This window comes from Balaenoptera borealis (assembly GCF_965194805.1).
Source record: "Balaenoptera borealis genome assembly, chromosome: 1".
NCBI classification, from domain to species: domain Eukaryota; kingdom Metazoa; phylum Chordata; class Mammalia; order Artiodactyla; family Balaenopteridae; genus Balaenoptera; species Balaenoptera borealis.
The window spans coordinates 95,320,268-95,342,438 of NC_138860.1; the positions used below are offsets into that span (position 1 = coordinate 95,320,268).

General features: G+C 39.7%; 1 protein-coding gene, 1 long non-coding RNA gene and 1 pseudogene across 4 annotated transcripts in view; 2 read left to right on the forward strand and 1 right to left on the reverse strand.

The window, feature by feature from the left end:
• The window catches only part of LOC309623365 (monocarboxylate transporter 1-like), a 146,786-nt gene that overhangs the window by 85,249 nt on the left and 39,366 nt on the right, over positions 1-22,171 (forward strand). The gene's annotated exons all lie outside the window — the stretch shown is intronic.
• LOC309623626 overlaps positions 1-22,171 on the reverse strand; it is a 37,872-nt gene that overhangs the window by 14,967 nt on the left and 734 nt on the right. For both annotated transcript variants that reach the window (XR_014241432.1, XR_014241433.1), the window contains exon 2: positions 10,349-10,429. This is a non-coding gene — a long non-coding RNA (uncharacterized lncRNA). The remainder of the gene's footprint in view (positions 1-10,348; positions 10,430-22,171) is intronic.
• LOC309623548 (F-box only protein 27 pseudogene) lies at positions 10,426-13,171 on the forward strand (annotated as a pseudogene). The gene has a single exon. The product of its transcript is annotated as an F-box only protein 27 pseudogene (transcript).

Genomic DNA, 22,171 nt, shown 5'->3' on the forward strand with positions numbered 1-22,171 from the left:
TGCTAATTATTAGAGAAATGTAAATCAAAACCACAATGCAAATCAAAACCTCACACCAGTCAGAATGGCCATCATCAGAAAGTCTACAGGGACTTCCTTGGTGGCTCAGTGGTTAAGAATCCGCCTGCCAATGCAGGGGACACGGGTTCAAGCCCTGGTCCAGGAAGATCCCACATGCCGTGGAGCAACTAAGCCCAAGTGCCACAACTACTGAGCCTGTGTGCCAGAACTACTGAAGCCCGCACGCCTAGAGCCTGTGCTCCGCAACAAAATAAGCCACTGCAATGAGAAGCCTGTGCACCACAACGAAGAGTAGTCCCCGCTTACCGCAGCTAGAGAAAGCCCGCGCGCAGCAACAAAGACCCAACACAGCCAAGACTAAATTAATTAATTAATTAAGTTTTTAAAAAGTCTACAAATAATAAATGCTGGAGAGGGTGTGGAGAAAAGGGAACTTTCCTACATTGTTGGTGGGAATGTAAACTGGTCCAGCCACTATTGAGAATGGTATGGAGGTTCCTTAAAAAGCTGAAAATAGAGTTACTATATGATCCAGCAATCCCACTCCTGGGCATATATCCAGAAAAGATGAAAACTCTAATTCGAAAAGATACATGCACCCCAATATTCACAGCAGCACTATTTACAATAGCCAAGACATGGAAACAACCTAAATGTCCATCAACAGAAAAATGGATAAAGAAGATGTGGTGTGTATATATATATATATACACACACACACAATGGAATATTACTCAGCCATAAAAGAGAGCAAAATAATTCCATTTGCAGCAACATGGATGGACCTAGACATTATCACACTAAGTGAAGTAAGTCAGACAGAGAAAGACAAATATGATATCACTTATTTGTGGAATCTAAAAACAATGATACAAGTGAACTTATTTACAAAACAGAAATAGACTCACAGACATAGTAAACAAACTTATGGTTACCAAAGGGGAAGGGGGGGAGGGATAAATTAGGAATTTGGAATTTGGGATTAACGCATACACACTACTATCTATAAAATAATAAGGACCTTCTGTATAACACAGGGAACTATACTCAATATCCTGTAATAACCTATAATGGAAAAGAATCTGAAAAAGAACATGTATATTTATATATATATATAAATACATGTATTTATATATATGTGTAAAACAGAATCACTTTGCTGTACACCTGAAACATTGTGAATGAACTATACTTCAACAAAAAAATAAATTTAAAAAGAAGAGCCCAGTTTTAGGTACATTAAATTTGTGATGTCTGTTAAATTTCCAAGCAGGCAGTTGACTATACAATTTGGAGTTCAGAGAAGATTAGACTGTTGATATAAAATTTGAGAGTCATCAACATATAAACAGCATCACAATTTGGGTTTTTTGGGAAGCAGATTCTGAGGCAGACTTCAGTGTTTAGGATGTTTCCCAGAGAATGTCCTTGGAATCAACATCTCTGGAAGGCAGGTAGAAGAAGCAGGATTGGGCAGAGGGAGTTGAGCTATGATGCAGGCCTGACAACCCAAGTTGATTCCCTGAGAAGCTCTGGAGCTGAAATGGCCTGGCAGAGTTGTCCTATGTGAGGCTGAAACAGTAAGCCTTTATACTCTTGCCTCAACCAGTTATTGAATGTCGACCACCTCCTGAAAGACATGGCCTCAGGCAGGGAGGCTCTGTGCAGCTGAGGTTATCCCTGAAAGGGCTGACAGATGAAGGCTGTCCACTGATGGTAGCCTTAGCAGCTGGGGCACAAATCCTTCCTTGAAGGGCTATGTGGATGGTACATAATAGTGTCCACTGCTGATAGTATTTAAAATCGTAAGACTGGATGAGCTCACTAAGAGAGTGATGTAGTTAAAGAGGTACAGTGACAGGGATCTGGGATAGCTTTAGGGATCAGGGGACTGAAGTAAGAAAAAAGATGAGTGAGTGTGAGATCCTGGAAGCCAACTCAAGAAAGCATATTACTGCTACTACCAACTACTACCAACTACCACCAACTACTACTACTACTATTCTTAGTACAACTTAATCTTCGCAACACTATGAATTAGATGATATTATTATCATTCCCATGTTATAGATGACAAACTTGAGGCACAGAGTTTAAAGGTCTCTCTGAAGGTTACACAGCTCATGGTGGTGAAGCTCTAATTTTGAACTTTTGCTGGCTCAAGAGTCTACACTCCTGACTGCCTCACTACCTGGACTCCAAAGGACTGTGTAAAATGCTGCCAACAGGTGAAGTAAAAAGACCAAGAATTAACCATCACATTTGGCAATGTGAACTTATCAGCAAAGGCAGTTTTGGTGGAATACGGGAGTGAAAGCCTGAAGAGAGTAAATTCAAACACAGTACTTATTGGGAGTTCGCTGGTGGTCCAGTGGTTAGGACTCCCCTGACAATGGACCAGACTATTGCTAACCCTTGGCCTTGAAAACTGGTTTGTTGCTATCAAATGGATTCAACCATCATTTTATTTTGATTATCAAAGACAATGCTTTCCAGCAGACATAATATGGAAGACTATGAGAAGAAAAGAAAAATCGCTTGAGAAACATAGTGATCTCTATTTTTTTTGGCCACGCCTCATGGCAACCCGGGCCCCCTGCAATGGAAGTGCAGAGTCTTAACCACTGGACCACCAGGGAATTCCCTCTTTTTATATTTACTGCATGACTTTGATAGTAAGGGGAAAAAAAGTTGAAATAATTTAATTGTAATAAACCAAATTATCCTTCCACCCCGCAATTCCCTCTAGGCTCCCCTTTCCTACCTCTCTGAAGAGCCTCTTCATGAATTTCAGTCAGAGAGGAAACATGTGTACTGTGCTTCCCTGTGCCGGAAAGTCTCTCCTAAAATGTGTGGGATCTTTCATCTCCTCTCACCCAGAGCAGAGGCCTCTCCTTGTGGGTGGACCCACAAAAGTATCAACAGAGAAGCTGAGGGAGGAAGGGACTCACTAAAAACGGATAAATATTAAGCCCTGCTCTTAGGTACTTGAGGCAGTGCAGGCAGGAGAAAATATGGACCAAAAGCAGCACCGGTAATATGTTGCCAAGTATTAGTCAGGTTATGATACGTGACGGAAAGCTCATATCTCAGACAAGCTGGAGCCAAAAAGGGATTTATTGGCTCCTGTATTTAAAAAGTCCAGAGGCACCCTCCCTTTAGGCAAATCTGGATCAGGGACTCAAAGGATATCATCATAACTCACTCTCTCTCCCTATCTCATCTGTGTCTTCTCTGTACTGGCTTCATTCTCATACTGGCTGATCCCAAGTTGGGGCAAGTTGGCTGCCAGCAGTTCTAGGCTTATATCTTTTTACTTTCAGGTCTACAGATAGAGAACTTCTTATTCTAACAGTCCATTGAAAGTCCTAAAACTGAGTCTCCTTGGCTCTGATTGGTCTAACTTGAGCACATGGCCATCCTTGTATCAATCAGTACAGCCAAGGAGATATTTTATCAGTTAGAGATGCCTTCAATTGCAGACAACAGAGTACTTGATAAAACAAAATGAAGTTCATGTTCCTTATATTAAAAGATGTGGGACTTCCCTGGTGGCACAGTGGTTAAGAATCCATCTGCCAATGCAGGGGACACGGGTTCGAGCTCTGGTCTGGGAAGATCCCACATGCCGCGGAGCTACTGAGCCTGAGCTCTAGAGCCTGCGAGCCACAGCTACTGAAGCCTGCATGCCTAGACCCTGTGCTCTGCAACAAGAGAAGCCACCGCAATGAGAAACCCGCGCACTGCAACAAAGAGTAGCCCCTGCTCGCCGCAACTAGAGAAAGCCTGCACGCAGCAACAAAGACCCAACGCAGCCAAAAATAGATAAATAAATAAATAAATAAAAGATGTGTGGAATAGATAGCTACTGCTTATGATTCAATGGACTGACATTTTTTATAGTTCTTTGGCTTTTTCTTCATTATTGCAAGATGGCAGCTGCAGCTCCAAAAAATCACATCCAGGTTCTAGGCAGGAAAAAGGATGCTACAGGCAGCAAACATCCCTCGTTGAAGAAAGCGAAAGTTTTCCCAAAATCACCCAGCAGACTTCTGCTCATGACTCACTGATCATAACTGGGTTGCAAGGCTACCCCTACCCTCAAGCAAGGCTGGAAAGCCAATCATTTTGCTCTTCCAGACTCTCCAGTTGAGTTAGGCTGGGAAGAAGGGGGCTGAGAATGGGGATTAGGTTAGCCAGTCAATGGGATCTGCCATAAATGTAAAGCTCTGATTGGAAAGGCCTGGCTTACAAGTCCACTTCTGGAGATGGGGTGGACTCTTCTCCCCCCAGGAACAATGAACTGAGCATGATAGAGGAAAACTAGGTGCTATAACATAAAAGGAGGAATGGATGCTAGTCAGGCAAGAATAAAAGCTGTCCATTATATACGTTTAAGGCCAACTTGTGATCTGGCCTCCCCAGAAGTGCACAGTATCTATCACCAGACATAAGAAAGCAAAAGTTACATGTATTTACCTCAGCATTATCTTAGGTGATGTATCACTTTCCTTTCGATTCTAAAAGGTGAAGTAATAATAGCTACAATTACATGAGCACCTCCAATTTATTTAATAACAGTTCAATTAAAAACTTCCTCCTTCTTTCTTCCCTCCCTCACTCAGAGCATCTGTTGGTGTGTTAAGGAATATCTGTTTTACTTAGGAGACTGTATTCAGATTAAGTAATGTATTCTGAGCATTAGTGTCAGGTGCTTCCACGTGGCTTATCTTATGAAGTTCCTACCACAACAATCCATTTACTGATGTGGAAAACTGAGGTTAGGTGACTTGTTCAAGGTCTTGTGATCCATACGTTCCAAGCTAAGTGTTTCCTTACTCCAAAAATAGTATTCTTCTTGCCATACCACAACTGCAGCACAACTTCTCAGAACAGACTGGGTCCATGCCAATGAAATCAGGTCACCGGGGCAGTTTTTGAATATTCCAGAAACTTTTTTTTCCTCCATGTAGAAGTGAATGAAGTGCCAATCACTCCTGGACTGAAGGTCCTGAGCCTCTTCAAGAGGCAATCCTCTACCTTAATTTAAGCGTGGTTATTTAGGATGCCTTGCATGGGTTTTGTGACTTTTTCCAGCTGGATTCTCCAAGGGGTTCCAACCAGCCTAGTGCCCTGAAGCAAATAAGTCTACCCAAGCACTGGCTCCCCTGGCTTCTGACAATCCTCAGGGTGGTGGTACCCTCCATTATTCACAGAGAAGCAGGATTAGCTTCCTGCCACCACAGCAGACAGTGTTGAACAGCGTGTTCCCAGGGAGGGATTAGAAAGACTAACCTGTCAAGCCTGCTGGGCCTGGCTGCCAGAGACCTCCTTTGATTCCTAAGTGTGGCATTCTAGGGCGGGGGTACGAGTGCATTTTCCTAATTCCTCCCTTGGCAGAAACTTAGCTCTTTGAATAGAGATTCTTCTCCCATTGCTGTGCACTTAATATGAGCTTTTTCTTAATGTGTGGTTGACTAGGTAGATGGTAGCTCCTTTTTAAAAATCCAGGTTGTAAAATCATACACATGAGTAGATAACATAGCACACTCAATAAATGTAGAAGATTCATCTTTTTGGAACAAATTTTCTTCACATTGCAATGATCAGTTGTACGATAACCAGTGAACAATTATAGACACTTCTAGCATTTATTGTTAGTTGGGGTAAGTTATGCCCAACTATTACATATATGAAAAAAATACCTGAACTCTTATTAGATACTATTCTGATTACAATTTAAAAAGAAAAATGTCTAATATACTTCCTTCCAGCTTTAGAATTAATGTCATTGAAGTGTGACCTAAATTATAAAATTTAGACCTAATTTCCTAAAATTCCATGAGCTATTTTAAAAATCTGCTACCATTTGTGACTACTTATTTTGATCAATCATCAATCATTTCAGTACTGTGCAAACAAAATAAAATGGAGAAATAAATTATTATGTAATATTCCAGTTTCAAAATTTTCTATTTATAATGATCTAAAATTTGCTCTGGGGGCTTCCCTGGTGGCGCAGTGGTTGAGAATCTGCCTGCCAATGCAGGGGACACGGGTTCGAGCCCTGGTCCAGGAGGATCCCACGTGCCGCGGAGCAACTAGGCCTGTGAGCCACAGCTACTGAGTCTGCGCATCTGGAGCCTGTGCTCCGCAACAAGAGGCCACGATAGTGAGAGGTCCACGCACCGCGATGAAGAGTGGCCCCCGCTTGCCGCAAGTGGAGAAAGCCCTCGCACAGAAATGAAGACCCAACACAGCCAAAAATAAATAAATAAATAAATAAATAAATAAAGGAGTTCCTTTAAAAAAAAAATTATCTGTGGTAAAGTCACTGACCTTAATAAGTTAATATTACAAATTACAACTATAAAATATATTCATTCAAATTTTCCTGAAAAGAAAAAATACTGTCAACAAATATGGAACTCTAGTTAGTGCTATGTATGCTGAACTATTGAGAGGGAAGTTTATTAATGTTTGCAATTTCCTTTGAAAGACACATGCACACTGATATTCACTGCAGCACTATTTACAATAGCCGAGATATGGAAGCAACCAAAATGTCCATCAACAGATGAATTAACAAGAAGACACACACACACACACACACACAATAGAATATTACTCAGCCAGAAAAAGAAAAAGAAATCTTGCCACTTGCAACAACATGGATGGATACAGAGGGTATTACACTAAGTGAAATAAGTCAGACAGACAGACAAAGACAAATACTGTATGTTGTCACTTATATGTGAAATCTAAAAAATAAAACAAGTGAATGAATATAACAAAAGAGAAACAGACTCACAGGTATAGAGATCAAACTAGTTGTTACCACTGGGGAGAGTGAAGGGGGTGGGGAGTTATAGGGGTACGGGATTAAGAGGTACAAACTACCATGTATAAAGTGAATAATCTACAAGGATATATTGTACAGCACAGGGAATATAGCCAATATTTTATAATAACCTTAAATGGAGTATAATCTATAAAAATATTGAATCACATTATATACCTGAAACTAAAATACTATTGTACCTCAGCTATATTTCAATTTTAAAAAAGAATACATATGATATCAAATAAGCACATGAAAAGGTACTAAACATCACCAGTCATCAAGAAAATGTAAATTAAAACCACAATAAGGTACCATTTCCTATGCATCAGAATGGCCACAGTAAAAAAAACTCTAACAATGTTAAATGTTAACAAGAATATGGAGCAACTTGACCTGTAATACATTGCTGGTAAAATAGTACAACCACTTTGGAGGACTTAGTAGTTTCTAATGAACATTTTTTTTTTGGGCCATGCTGCATGGCATGTGGCATCCTAGTTCCCCGACCAGGGATGGAACCCGCGCCCCCTGTGGTGGAAGCACGGAGTCCTAACCACTGGACTGGCAGGGAAGTCCCCTCTAATGAACTTAAACATACCTTTACCCTATGACCTAATAATTCTACTTTTAGGTATCTACCAAAGAGAGCAAAAAGCATGTGTCTATACAAATAGTCACAGCAGTGTTTGTTATAAAGGTCCCAAATTGGAAACAAACTATAAGTATATAAACAGAAGAATGGGTTTTAAAAATTGTGGTGTAATCCATGAAGGAAATAATTGATAAGCTTTACTTCATTAAAATTAAAAAACTTGGCTCTGAGAAACACAGTTACCAAGAGAATTAGAAGAGAAGCCACAGACTGGGAGAAAATATTTGCAAAAGACACATCTGACAAAGGACTATTAATCAAAATACACAAAGAACTCTGAAAACTGAACAATAAGAAAACCTGATTTTAAAATGGGTCAAAAACCTTAACACCAAAGAAGATATACAAATGGCAAATAATCATATGAAAAGATGCTCCACATCATATATCATCAGGGAAATGCAAATTAAAACAATAAGATACTACTGCACACCTATTAGACTGGCCAAAATCCAGAACACTGACAACCTCAAACACTGGTGAGGAGGTGAAGCAACAGGAACTTTTAAAAATAATTTATTTATTTATTTATTTATTTTTGGCTGCATTGGGCCTTTGTTGTTGTGCGTGGGCTTTCTCTAGTTGCGGCGAGCGGGGGCTACTCTATATTGTGGTGCGCCTCCTTCCCATTGCGGTGGCTTCTCTTGTTGCAGAGCACAGGCTCTAGGTGCATGGGTTTCAGTAGTTGTGGCACAAAGGCTCAGTAGTTGTGGCTCGCGGGCTCTAGAGCGCAGACTCAGTAGTTGTGGCACACGGCTTAGTTGCTCTGTGGCATGTGGGATCTTCCCAGACCAGGGCTCGAACCCGTGTCCCCTGCATTGGCAGGCGGATTCTTAACCACTGGGCCACCAGGAAGTCCCGGAACTTTTATTCATTGCTGGTGGGAATGCAAAATGGTACAGCCACTTTGGAAGACAGTTTGGTGGTTCCTTACAAGACAAAATATACTTGTACCAAACAATCAAGGAATCGTGTTCCTTGGTATTTACCCAATAGAATTGAGAACTTATATCCACCTACAAACCTGCAGAAGGAGGTTCAGAGCAGCTTTATTCATAATTGCTAAAACTTGGAAGCAACCAAGATGTCCTACAGTAGATGAATGGATACATTAACATAACCCAGATAATGAAATATTATTTAGCACTAAAAAGAAATGAACTATCAAGCCATGCAAAGACATGGAGGAATTTTAAACGCATATTCCTAAGTGAAAGAAGCCAATCTGAAAAGGCTACATACTATGTGATTCCAACTATATGACATCATGGAAAAGGTAAAACTATAGAGACAGTGAAAAGATCAATGGTTGCCAGGGATTTGAAGAGGGGGTGGTTGGGGGGTGGAGAAGATGAATAGACAGAGGACAACAACTTTTTAGGGCAGTGAAAATATTGTGTATGATATTGTATAAAGATAGATACATGTCATTATACATTTGTCCAAAACCACAGGATGTACAACACCAGGAATAAACCCTTAGGTAAACTATGAACTTTGGGGATTATGATGTATCAATGTAGGGTCATCCTTGGTAGGAAAATGTACCATTTTGGTGAGTGATGTTGATAATGGGGAAGGTTGTGCATGTATGGGGGCAGCGGGTATATGGAAAATCTTTTTACCTTCCTCTCAGTTTTATTGTAAACCTAAAACTGTTCTAAAAAATGAAGTCTTAAAAAAATGCGGTATATTCATATAATGAAATATTACTCAGCAACTAAAAGGAAAATGCTACTGAAATTAGCAGCAACATGGATAATCTTAGAAATATGCTGAGTGAAAGTGTCCAGGCATAAAATAGTATATTACTGTATGATTCCATATATGAAGTCCAGGACAATGCTAAACAAAGCTATGGGGACAGAAATCAGAAGTGTGTTTCCTTGGAAAGAGGGGGAACAGACTGGAAAGGGCATGAAGAAACCTCCTGGGGTGACAGAATGTTCTATATCTTTTTTTTCAGGTGGTGGTTAGAGAGGAATATAAGACTGTCAAAACTCATTAAACTGATCGCTTAAGATCTACACGTGTAATTTTACCTTTATTACCTCAATTTAAAATGGAGAGGGGAGGGGGGCTGGAGGAGAGGAAATGTGATTACTGTGCTCTAGCAGCTCCTACCTTCAGCCTCACCTCCACCTTCTCTCTGGTGGCTCCCTAGTTAGGGGATTTGTTTGTTTATTTTTTATTTGGGGGTAGAGGAGAAAGAAGAACAAATGCATGTGTTTTTATTGGATGTGGAGTCTGGCTATGGGAGTAGTACATGTTTATGTGACTGATGATTTCTGTGGAAGTGTTGTTTAAAATGGTGTGTATTACTGACACCTGCAAATGAGTGTTTGGAGGAATTTGGTTGTAAGGGTAGGGCTAATGCAATCTTCTCCCAGAAAAACAAATTGTAATTCTCTAAAAGTTTTTCCAAGCAATTTTCAGAGTTGGAATAGCATAAGAATGTTTAGAACTATCCTTAGAGTTTTAATATGAAAAATGTAGCTACATGATAAATGTGATTTTATAATTTCTTATACAATGTGACAATATCTTCAAATCAACACTTTTTCTTTTGATGAAACGATCACTGCTTCTCAAGAGCACCCAGATAATGAAAATATTAAGTTTCATTTCATTTCATTTCACACATTTCACTTCATTAGCTATTCTACATGACTTCTATTAGTAAAATTTATTCCTCTTTTAAAGTAAGATGGGAATGTAAGTTAGATTCATTATCCTGTTTCTTCCAGCTATATTTTGCCATTAAAATTTTTAAAATTTTGCCAAAATAAGCATAGGTTTGAAGATATTCTTTCATATAACATCCAAATTACCTTATTTTTTTTTCTCACAAGCTTCACAACAAGCTGATTTCTCATTTCTTTTTTCATTCTGTCCTCTTCAGATGGTAAAACCTGCAACAACAATAACAATGAAAAACAACCATATAAACCTCAAAATTTTCATTTAACTTGCATGGGTCCTAAGTCAAAAAGTATAAAATACTTAAAGGTTATCTTTTTGGCCCTGTATTATTCCTATTTTCCACCATATATCACAACTTGTTAAGCATAGCCATAAGCAGTGCATTTTCAGATTATTTACCCAAAACAGCAAAATGATAAAGTGCTCTAACTTGTCTTAGAAAGGAAAGAGACGCGAAGCAAGGTGATGGCCCACCTAGGAGGGGCGCTGGCTGAGATGCAGGTCGCAGCTGAGCCTGGTGAGAAGACCTCCTCCAGGGGCCAGCCTGTCGGGATCCCCTTGCTAGAGCAGGAACCCGAGGAGGCACTGGGCCTGAACCAACTGCCAGCGGAGCTGCTCCTGATGGTGCTGAGCCACGTGCCCCCCCAACATGCTGCTCAGGCACCGCCGCCAGGTGTGCAGGCGCTGGCGCAACCTGGTGGACTGCCAGGCCCTGTGGCTGAGCATCCTGCCCCAGAAACACGCTGCCCTGTGGCCCATCGTCAGCACCTGCCTGCCTGCCGCCGCCGACCTCAGGCCCTACGTCCTGGGCCGCTGCTGCGAGCGCAGACCCATAGGATGCAACCTCCTCCTGAACCCCAGGGGCCTAGATGGCTTCCCAGAACAGCCTATGCTGAGTGGTGGGGACGGCTGGACAAAGGAGGGAAAATGTAAGGGCAGGCCTGCAGCTCCTTGTGATGTCCACTTCCTACCTGCCTACTACCTACCTGGTCACAGGTGGTTTCAAAGGAAGGAAGTTTTGGACCTGGAGAAGGAGGGTTTCTGGCCAGAACTCCTGGATAGTGGAAAGATTGAGATTTGTGTCTCTGCCTGCTAGATGGAATGAAGAGGCACTAACCATATACGTATATATCAGCTAATTGTCCAAATTCCAGGCTGTCCTGCATCATTTCTCTTCGAATCCTTTTCGCATCCGGCGGTGGAGGAGAGTCCCCTTTGAGGCCAGCCATGTGTTCTCCAACCTCAAGAACGGTGTTCACTTTGTGTCTTTTGGACAATGGGTGTCGAAGCTGGAGTTAGGGAGTTAGGGAATGAGCAATATGGAGTCCATACTTTTACCAGCTCCAGTGTGTTTGCGTGGGTCTGTCTGTCCTAGTCATGGGCTGTCCTTGCAAAACTACCTGATTGTGCCTTCCAGGAGCTGGGCCTATTGGCTGGGCCGCCTCAGTAATCAAGGGCTTGTAGCTCCCTGGCATCCTGGGATCTCCTGGGTCCAGTCGAAGTTCCTGCTGGGCCCTGTCTTCAGGTTTTGGAAGCCACTAGGAGAAAGTTTCTGCTGCTTTCTAAGGCAGACCCTGTTCTACTGAGTGGAAACCCACGGTTGAGCACAGGGAAATGCTGGATCCTGAGAGCTCCACCATCCCCCAGAGGCTCTCTGGTCCAGCCCCAGTGCCTTCTGCCCTCGTCTCCTCCTGTTTCTGCTGCAGAGGCTTTATTGGTCCCTTCCAGGAAGCCCTCTTTCTCCTCTGAACTAGAAGCTCATCCCTATGGCTGGGAAAATTCCAGCCCCCTTGGGTGATGAACTTAACCTCATGGGGTTTCAAGCAAGACTGGGACCAGGACTCACAGCAGAAAGTCAAACTAGCGCAAAAAATGTTTGGAGGCAGAGGGTTCTGCCCACCCTGTGAACCATGAAGTGGTCCCCTGAGCCCAACTCTGCTCTGAATTGTATGGTGTATAAAATTATTTAATTTTGAAATTCTTTTCAAACATGGAGCGAATAAATGAGCAATATATCTGCCGAGAAAAAAGAAAGGAAAGGTAAGAAGTCTCTGTAATTAACTAAGTTCCAGTTAATACATTTACGTATTTTAGACTACATTGATGGAATTTATAATCATGACTAATGTGTAACATTTCAGTGCTTGACAAAAATTCTGGTAGTATTCTAATAGATTAAATTGTATACAGAAAACTTTGTTAATTTGAATTGTATGAAAGGGGGTGCAAGAAAAGAATTTCATTGAATTCATTTATCTTTATTAAATAATAATAAGGAATTTGTCAACTTTACCAGAAAAAGAGGAAGATGAGGAGGATGAGGGGAAGAGAGGAGAAGAGGAGGAAAAGAGGAAGAGAAAGAAGCGAGGGGGAGTAATAAGGAAGGAAAGAGGCAGAAGGAGGAGAAGGACAAGGTATGAGGAGAAAGGGAAAGTAGAAGAGGGAGAAAAGGGGGAAGGAAAAGAATTAGAGAGAAAGTGACAAATAGAAAAGATCCAAAGCAAAAAACCTGAATGAACTTTTAAGTGTGGGGATTTGATGAGGGTACAAATGGTATAAGAAGTTAGGTGATGGGTAACCTGGGAGTTTATTATACAATTCTATTTACTTTTTATGTGTTTGAAACTTTCCATAATAAAAGGTATTTTTAAAAAAGAAATCAAATAGTGTAATTTACCATATTAACAGAATTAAGGAGAAAAAACATGTAATTATCTCAGTAAATATACAGAATGCATTTCATAAAATTTAACACCTGTTCATGATAAAAACTCTTAGCAGGGACTTCCCTGGTGGTCCAGTGGGTAAGACTTCACACTCCCAATGCAGGGGGCCCAGGTTCGATCCCTGGTCGGGGAACTAGATCCCGCATGCATGCTTCAACTAAGAGTTCTCATGCCACAACTAAGGAGCCCACATGCCACAAGTAAATATCCCACGTGCCACAATGAAGAGCCCGTGTGCCGCAATGAAGATCCAGCGCAGCCAAAATAAATAAACAAATAAATAAATAAATATTAAAAAAAACTCTTAAAAAACTAAAAATTGAAAGGAAATTCATTAATCTGATAAGGCTGTATATAAAAGCTTATAGCTGACATCAAACTTAATGGTGAAATATTTAACACTTCCCTCTAAAATTAAAACAAAGCAAAGATGTCCATTCTTATGTCTACTATTTACCATTGTACTGGTGGGCTTAGCCAATACAGTAAGGCAAGGAAAAGGAAAAGGGATTAAGATTGTACGAAAAAAGTAAAACTTTCTTTTTTGCAGATGACATGATTGTGTATGTAGAAAATCCAAGGAAATCTACAAACAAATTACTAGAAATAATAAGTGAATTTGGCAAGGTTACAGATACAAATTCAATATGCAAAATAAATTTTATTTCTACTAGCAATGAGCAATTCAAAAGTTAAAATAAAACAATGTTATTTTAAAATAACCAAAAATACCTAGAATAATTTTAATGAAACTGTGCAAAACTTCTACATTAAAACAAGAATTGCTGAGAGAGCCTAAAGGAGACCTAATCAGATGAAGAGATATAATACCATATTCACGGATTAGAAGACTTAATATTGTTAAGATGACAATTCTCACCATATGTTCTATAGATTCAATGCAATCCCAATAAAAACCCCAAATGGGCTTTTCTGGTTGAAATTGACAACTTATTTTAAAATTTATACAGAAGTGGATAGGACTCAGAATAACTAAAACAATATTGAAAAGGAAGGGCAAAGCTCTAGGGCAAACTACCTAATTTCAAGACTTATTAAAATAAAAAGCTATATTAATGAAAGACAAGGTAGTAATGGCATTAGAATGGACAAATAGATCAGCAATACAGAACAGAGAGTCCAAAAATAGACCTACACATATATACCATATATTAATTTTAACAAAATAACCAAAGCAATTCAATGAAGGATGAAAAAGTTTCCCAATAAACAGTGCTGGAACAACTGGATATCTGTGGGAGAAAAAAAAATAAACACCAACCACCCCTCAACTTCACCGCATATTAAACAAAAATGAATTTGATATGCATCATAGGCCTGAATGTGAAAGCTAAAATTCTAAATCTTTCAGAAGGAAATATAGGAAAATATCTTTGCAACCTGGTGGTAGAGGAACGGGAGGTCAGAAAACATTTTTCATATAGAACACAAAAAGCACTAACTGTAAAAAACAACAGCCCCCACCCCCAAAAAAACAGTGGATAAATTGGACTTCATCAAAATTAAAAATTCAGCAATAAAAAAGTATCAACTGAATATATGCAATACCACAGATGAATCTCACAGATATAATGTTGAGTAAAAGAAGCCAGACACAAGTAGTACATATTACACAATTTGTTCTATGAGTTTCAGAAACATGGAAAACTAATTTCTATTGACAGAAATAAAAATAATCATTGCATTGGGCAGAGAGGAATGGGCGACTGCCTGGAAAGGGTCCCAAGGGAATTATCTGGGGTGACAAAAATATTCTTTAACTTGCCCTGGATGAAAGTTACAGGTATGTATAAATTTATCAAACTTCATTCAGCTGTACACTTAAGATCTGTATATTTTACTCTATTTAAAGTATACCTCAATAGAGGACAGTTTAAAATAAATCCTTTTGCAAATCATGTATCTTGATAAAAAGGATTTGTATCCAGAATATATAAAGAACTCATCCAACTCAACAATAAAAAGACAATCCAATTTAAAAATGGGTAAAGGATTTGTAATACATTTCTCCAAGGATATACAAATAGCCAACAAACACATAAAAAGATGCTCACTATCATTAGTCATTAGAGAAATGGAAATCAAAACCACAATGAGATGCTACCTCAGACCAATTGAACGGCTATTATCAAAAAAACAGAAAATAACAAGTGTTGGAGGATATGGAAAAATTGAAGCCCTTCTGTACTGTTGATAGGAATATAAAATAGTACAGCCAATATGGAAAACAGTATGGCAGTTTCTCAAGAAATTAAAAACAGATTTATATATGAGGCAGCAACTCCATTTCTAGGCATACACCAAAAGAACTGAAAAGAGGGTCTCGAAGAAATATTTGTACACCCATGTTCATAGCAGTGTTATTCATAAAGCCAAATGGTAGAGGCAACCCAAGGATCCATCGACAAGTGAATGGATAAATAAAATGTGGTGTATATATACAATGGAATATTATTATTATTATTATTATTATTTGGCCACACTGCACAGTATGCGGGATCAATCAGGGATCAAGCCTGTGCCCCCTGCAGTGGAAGCACAGTCTTAACCACTGGAGTGCCGGGGAAGTCCTACAATGGAGTATTATTCAACTTTAAAAAGAAAGGAAATTCTGACACATGCTACAACATGGATGAACTTTTGAGGACATTATGCTAAGTGAAGTAAGCCAGTCCCCAAAAGACAAATACTATTGCATTAATGAGATACCCTAGAGTCATCAAATTCATAGAGACAGAAAGTAGAATGGTGGTTGAGGGGAGAGGAGAATGGGGAGTTGCTTAACGGGCATAGTTTCAGTTTTGCAAGGTGGAGTTTTGGAAATTGGTTGCACCACAATGCGAATATACTTAACATTAATGAACTATATACCTAAAATAGTTATGAAGGTAAATTCTATGTTTTGTGTATTTTACCACAAATAAAAACAAAAATAAAAAAAGAGAAAAAATTGATTTCAAAATTTAAAACAAACCACATGAGATACTACTTTATACCCATTAGAATGGCAATATTAATATTAATAATAAAATGGAAAAAAGTGTTGGAAAACATGAGACAGTTGGAACATACATTGCTTGGTAGTTCTTCAAAAACTTAAACATAGAGGGACTTCCCTGGTGGCGCAGTGGTTAAGAATCTGCCTGCCAACACAGGGGACACGGGTTCAATCCCTGGTCCGAGAAGATCCCACATGCCATGGAGCAACTAAGCCCGTGCACCACAGCTACTGAGCCTGCCCTCTAGAGCCCGTGAGCCACAACTACTGAGCCCAAGTGCCACAACTACTGAAGCCAGTGTGCCTAGAGCTCATGCTCTGCAACAAGAGAAGCCACTGCAGTGAGAAGCCCGCGCACCAAAAGAGTAGCCCGCACTCGCCGCAACTAGAGAAAGCCCACACACAGCAACGAAGACCCAACACAGCCAAAAATAAATAAAAAAACAAATTTTTAAAAAAAGTGTAAACAACTCAAATACCCATCAATTGATGAACAAATAAATACAATGTGATATATCCATACAACAGAATATTATTCAGCCATAAAAAGGAACTAAGTACTGATACATGTTATAATATGGGTGAACCTTGAAAACACTATGCTAAGTGAAAGAAGCCAGACATGAAAGTTCACATTCCATTTATATAAAATATCCAGAATAGACAAATATATAGAGACAGAAATTACATTAGTAGTTGCCAGGGGATGTGGTGGTGGGGGGGGGGGGGATTGGAATCAACTGCTAATCGTTTGGGTTTTTGGGGGGTGTGAGGGGAGATGGAAATATTCTGCAATTAGATAGTGGTGATGGTTGCACAACATGGTGAATATACTAAAAACTACTTAAGCTTACACTTTTAAATGGTGGATTTTATGTTATGAGGACTGTATCTCAATAAAACGAAAAGTGAACCTTTTTGATTTCACTGAGTTTGTCAGTGGAAACACAACAAAAACATATTTTTCTTATTTTCCAGATAAAATATTTGAGCAGTGTATTCAGCATAAATTTCCAATTTAGCATATACAAATCCCCCACCCCTTTTCCTTTAATGGTGTTTCTCATCCTAGCCCCTAACTTCTCAAGTTAGAACTTGCTTGAAACCTTGAAATCTGAGTTTGCAAATAACTGTAAGGTCCTTCTCTAAGGCAGCCTAGCTTGCAGCATCTCCAATTCTTCTCAACCTTTAAAACAGAAATGTGAAGTAATGGGGATTTGTATAATAAAATAAAAAGCCACTAGAGGGCACTGTATCCCCTCTGGTTTGCAGTAAAGAAACACTTTTTATGTTAAAGGTTATGCTTTAGACAGTAAAGTCCAGAAAACTTGTCTATTCACCTGGTTAAACCATTCATTAGCTGAGTGGTTTGAAGAAAGTCTTCCAGCTTCTGGGTTTCAGCTTCCACATCTGCATAAGGTCGGGGGTTGGTTACATGATTTCCAGGCTTCTGCCAACTCTGAAATTCCTATCTTATACTGGCTTAAAACAAGGATGACATCTGGAAAAATAGCAAGAATTGTACCTGCTTTATTTTATCATTTTCTCCAGTTCACTCAAACTGTTTCCTCTTCTCACCTTCTCTATTTCTATATTTCCAGCTAAAATATTAGAGTAACTCTGGATCTTTCCCCCTTAAGCACCCTTTACTGATAATTTATATTAAAAAAACAAAACAAAACAAAACACTCTCAGAGCACTTTCCCAGTTTCACCAATAATTTTCTCTTTTGATTCTCATGACAGATCGGGTTTGTAGGTATTATCTCCAATGTTCCTGGTGAGGAAACTGAAGCCTAAAAGAGTTCAGTGAATTGCCCACAGAAACATAGCTAGCAAGTTATAGCACCTGGCCTTCCAACTCCAAAGCCTGTACTCTTCATAAAAATATTCACTGTCAGTAGGAAGATACAAGTTTGGTGCGGCCTGAAGTATACAAATTTTTGCTGTCTGTATTAGTTTTCCATCATGGCTGTAACAAATTATCACAAAGTTAGTGGCTTAAAACAACATAGATTTAGGGGACTTCCCTGGAGGTGGAGTGGTTAAAGACTCCCCGCTCCCAATGCAGGGGGCCCTGGTTCAATCCCTGGTCCGGGAACTAGATCCCACATGCATGCTGCAACTAGGAGTTCACATGCCACAACTAAGGAGCCCACCTGCTGCAACTAAGACCCAATGCAACCAAATAAATAAATATTTAAAAAACAACAACAGCGACCTAGATTTATTATCTTACAGTTCTATAGGTCAGCAGTCCAACACAGGCCTCACTGGGCTAAAATCAAGGTGCCAAGCCTTCCGGAGGCTCTAGAGGAGAGTCTGTTCCTTTGCCCTTCCCAGACTCTAGAGGCCACCTGCATTCCTTGGCTGGTGTCCCCCTTCCTCCATCTTAAAAGCCAGCAACAGCAGGTCAAGTCCTCACACTGCATCACTCTGACCTGTCTGCCTGTTCTCTCCCACTTTTAAGGACTCTTAATTATACTGGGCCCAGACAATCCAGGATGATCTCCCTATTTTAAGGTCAGCTGACTAGCAAATTTGATTCCATCTGCAACCCTAATTCCCCTTCGTCATGTAAATAACGTAGTCACAGATTCCAAGGATTAGGACATGGACATCTTGGGGGAGGGGGGTGGCTTCTGACTATCACATTGGCTCTCTTTAAGATATATAAAGTTTAAATTATAAACTTAGACATGATTCTCTTAACACAAAGAAGAAACTTCATTAAATTCATGGAAAATCTGTTTCTCCATTTATTTATTTGGTTTATTTATTGAGGTAAATTCATATAACATAAAGTTAACCACTTTATACATTTCAGTGGTATTTAGCACATTCACAATGTTGTACAACCACCAACCAACACCTATATCAAGTTCCAAATCATTTTCATTACCCTAAAAGAAAACTCCGTATCCATTAAAAAGTCATTCTCCCAGCCCCTGGCAACACTAATCTGCTTTCTGTCTCTCTAGATTTACCAATTCTGGATATTTAATAAAATGGAATCATACAATTTCTGACCTTTCGTGTCTGGATACTCACAATTTGAGACACTTTGTGACTGGTTACTCTCACTTAACATCTTTTCGAGGCTCATCCATGTTGTAGCATGTACCAGTACTCCAATCCTTCCGTGACCAAATAAATAATATTCCATTGTATGGCTATATCACATTTGTTTATCCATACATTTAATGATGCACATTGGGTTGTTTCCAACTTTTGGCTATTGTGAATAGTGCTATGAAACTCCTGTACAAGTATTTGTTTGAATACCTGTTTTCAATTTTGGGGGTATATACTTAGAATTGCTGGGTCTTGTTTTAATATTATGTTTAACTTTCGAGGAACTGCTAAACTGTTCCACAGTGGCTATACCATTTTATACCCCCATGAGCAATGTGCAAGTTTTCAAATTTCTCCATATTCTTGCCAATACATATTTTCCTTAAAAAATTATTATTATAGCCATCCTAGTGGGTAAAGAGTGGCATCTTGTGGTTCTGATTTGCATTTCTCTAATGACTAATAACGTTGAGTACCTTGTCATGTGCTTGTTGGTCACGTACACATCTTTTTTGGAAAACACCTATTCAAATCCTTTGCTCATTTTTTAATTGGGTTGTCTTTTTGTTGTTGAATTGTAAGAGTTCTTTACATATTCTGGACATTAAACCCTGATTTGCAAATATTTTCTCCCATTGTGTAGGTTGTCTTTTCACTTTCTTGATAATGTCCTTTGATGCACAAAAGCTTCTCATTTTGATGAAACCCAATTTATCTTTTCCTTGTGTTGCTCTTCCTTTGCTATTGTATCTAAAAATCCATTGCCAAATCCAAGGTCATTAAGATTTACCCCTCATCTTTTCTTCTAAGAGTTTTATAGTTTAGTTCTTACATTTAGGTTACTGGTTAATCCATTTTGAGTTTATGTTTGTATATGGCATAAGGTAGGGGTGCAACTTCACTCTTTTGCACATGAATATTCAGGTGTCCCAGCACCACTTGTTGAAGAGACATTTCTTTTCCCATTGAATGGTCTTGGCATCCTTTTCAAAAATCAATTGGCCATAGATTTGTGAGTTTGTTTCTGGACTTTCTATTCTCTTGGTCTATACAGCTATCCTTATGCTAGTACCACACTGTTTTGATCACTGTAGCTTTGTAATAAAGAAATGTGAGTCCTCCAACTTTGTTCTTCTTCAATATTGTTTTAAGTATTCAGCGTCCTGCACAATTCCATATGAGTCTACCACTTTTGCCAAAAGGGCTATTGCAATTTTAATAGGTATTACATTGAATCTGTAGATCACGCTGGGTAGTATTGCCATCTTAACAATATTAAGTCTTCCAATATGTGAACATGGATGTCTTTCCACTTATTTAGGTCTTCTGTAGTATCTTTCAGCAACGTTTTACAGTTTTCAGTGTGTCTTCCACTTCTGTGTAGTAAGGAATCTGGTCTTGTCTAAAGAGAGGTCTGGCCTTTGTCCCAGCTCCTGGGAGATGACTGCCACACCCTTGCAATTTCCCAAGTGATAGGAGTGTCTCTGTAATTCATAGTGGGTCCCTCAGACCAACTCTGACAGTTTATGCTAATGAGGTGTCTAAGGGTGGGCCCCTTCTCAGTTCAGGCTAATGAAATGACTCAGGGTAGGGCTGGCAATGTCAGAAAGACCAACAATGTGATTGGAGAGTTAGGGCTTTGTGTCACATGTTAACAGCCCAAACTTCAGGGAGGCAGGTGACTGGAGATTTTAGTTTGGTCACATGGACTTTGATTCATGCCAAGTAATGAAGCCTCACAAAGCAATGGATACCAGGGCTTGAGTGATATCCCAGGTTGGCAGTACTCTTAGAGCATTGTCACACATCATAGCTGAGAGGAGATAACTCTACTCAGGACCTCACCTGGAGAGGACAACCAGAACTGTGAGTTTGGACCCCTCCCAGATTCTGCCCTATGCTACTCTTCCCTTGCTTGATTTCAGTGTACCCTTTTTCTGTAATAAATGTGACTGTGAACATAATAGCTTTCAGGGTGTTCTGTGAGTCTTTCTAGCAAATTATTCATCCTAAGCAAGGTTATGAGAACCCCCAAATTTGTGGCCAGATGGTCTGAAGTGAGGGTGACCCTGGAGACCCCCAATCTTGCAGATGGTGTCTGAAGTAAGGGCAGTTTTGTGGGCAGTGTTTCTTCAGAAAGTAGAGTTGCCTAAAATCTTTGCAACCTCCTTAGTTAAACCTATCCTTAGGTGTTTTTATTCTTTTGGATGCTACTGTAAATGAAATTATTTCCTTAATTTCCTATTTATTCATTTTTAAAAAATACTTTTCGAGCACTTGCTATATGCTAGGCTCTGTTCCAAGGGCTTCACAAACACTAATTTTATTCCCCTAGCAACCTTAATTAGGTACTTTGTTGGAAACTGGGCAGTCTGGCTCCTGAGTCCATATTCTGAACCCACTATACTGTTGCTTTACGTGCCTTCTTTGAGAGTTTCCTGGGAATCTCTTATCTACCTCTTCGCACTGCCATTCCATAGTACAGGCCCTTATAAATTTACACCCGAGCCACAGTCTCCCACTGTCTCCCTAACTCAACTATCTACCATCTACTCTAAATGCTGCTGCCACTAACAATCCTGAAGCACTGCTGATCTAAGTCCTGGCCACTCCAGTGACCTTAAGTGCCTTTCTTCTCTGCATTTACAAAGGTAAAAAAAAAATTACTGCTCACAAGCAGTACTTGACCATAGATTCTGCAATGTCTTCTACTAACATATTGAACTGTTACTGAAAACTTTGCTGTGAAACAGGCAGAGTGGTTGAGAGGAGGGCCGCAAGGCCTGATCCCACAAACCCCACTCCTCCTCAACCTCAGGTTGTTATTCATTTGCAAAACAGAAAGGCCTATAAGGCCTACTCTTAAGTGTTGTGGGAATGAAGTGTGTGTGTGAGACAAAAGGTGGAGTGGTAGAACAGGTCCTGGCATGAGCAAATGCTCAAGAAATGTGGACTGATTTGTATCTCAGTTGCCCCAAAGAACTTGTAAATTCTTTGAAGGCAAGGGGGGCCTTGACACACTTTTTTGGTATTTCTCAAATCAAGATTATTTAATCACTTTAACAGATACACTTTGGTATCTGGACTTGCTCAAGAACCATGGCTCTTATGACAAAAACCAGTCTCTGAAGT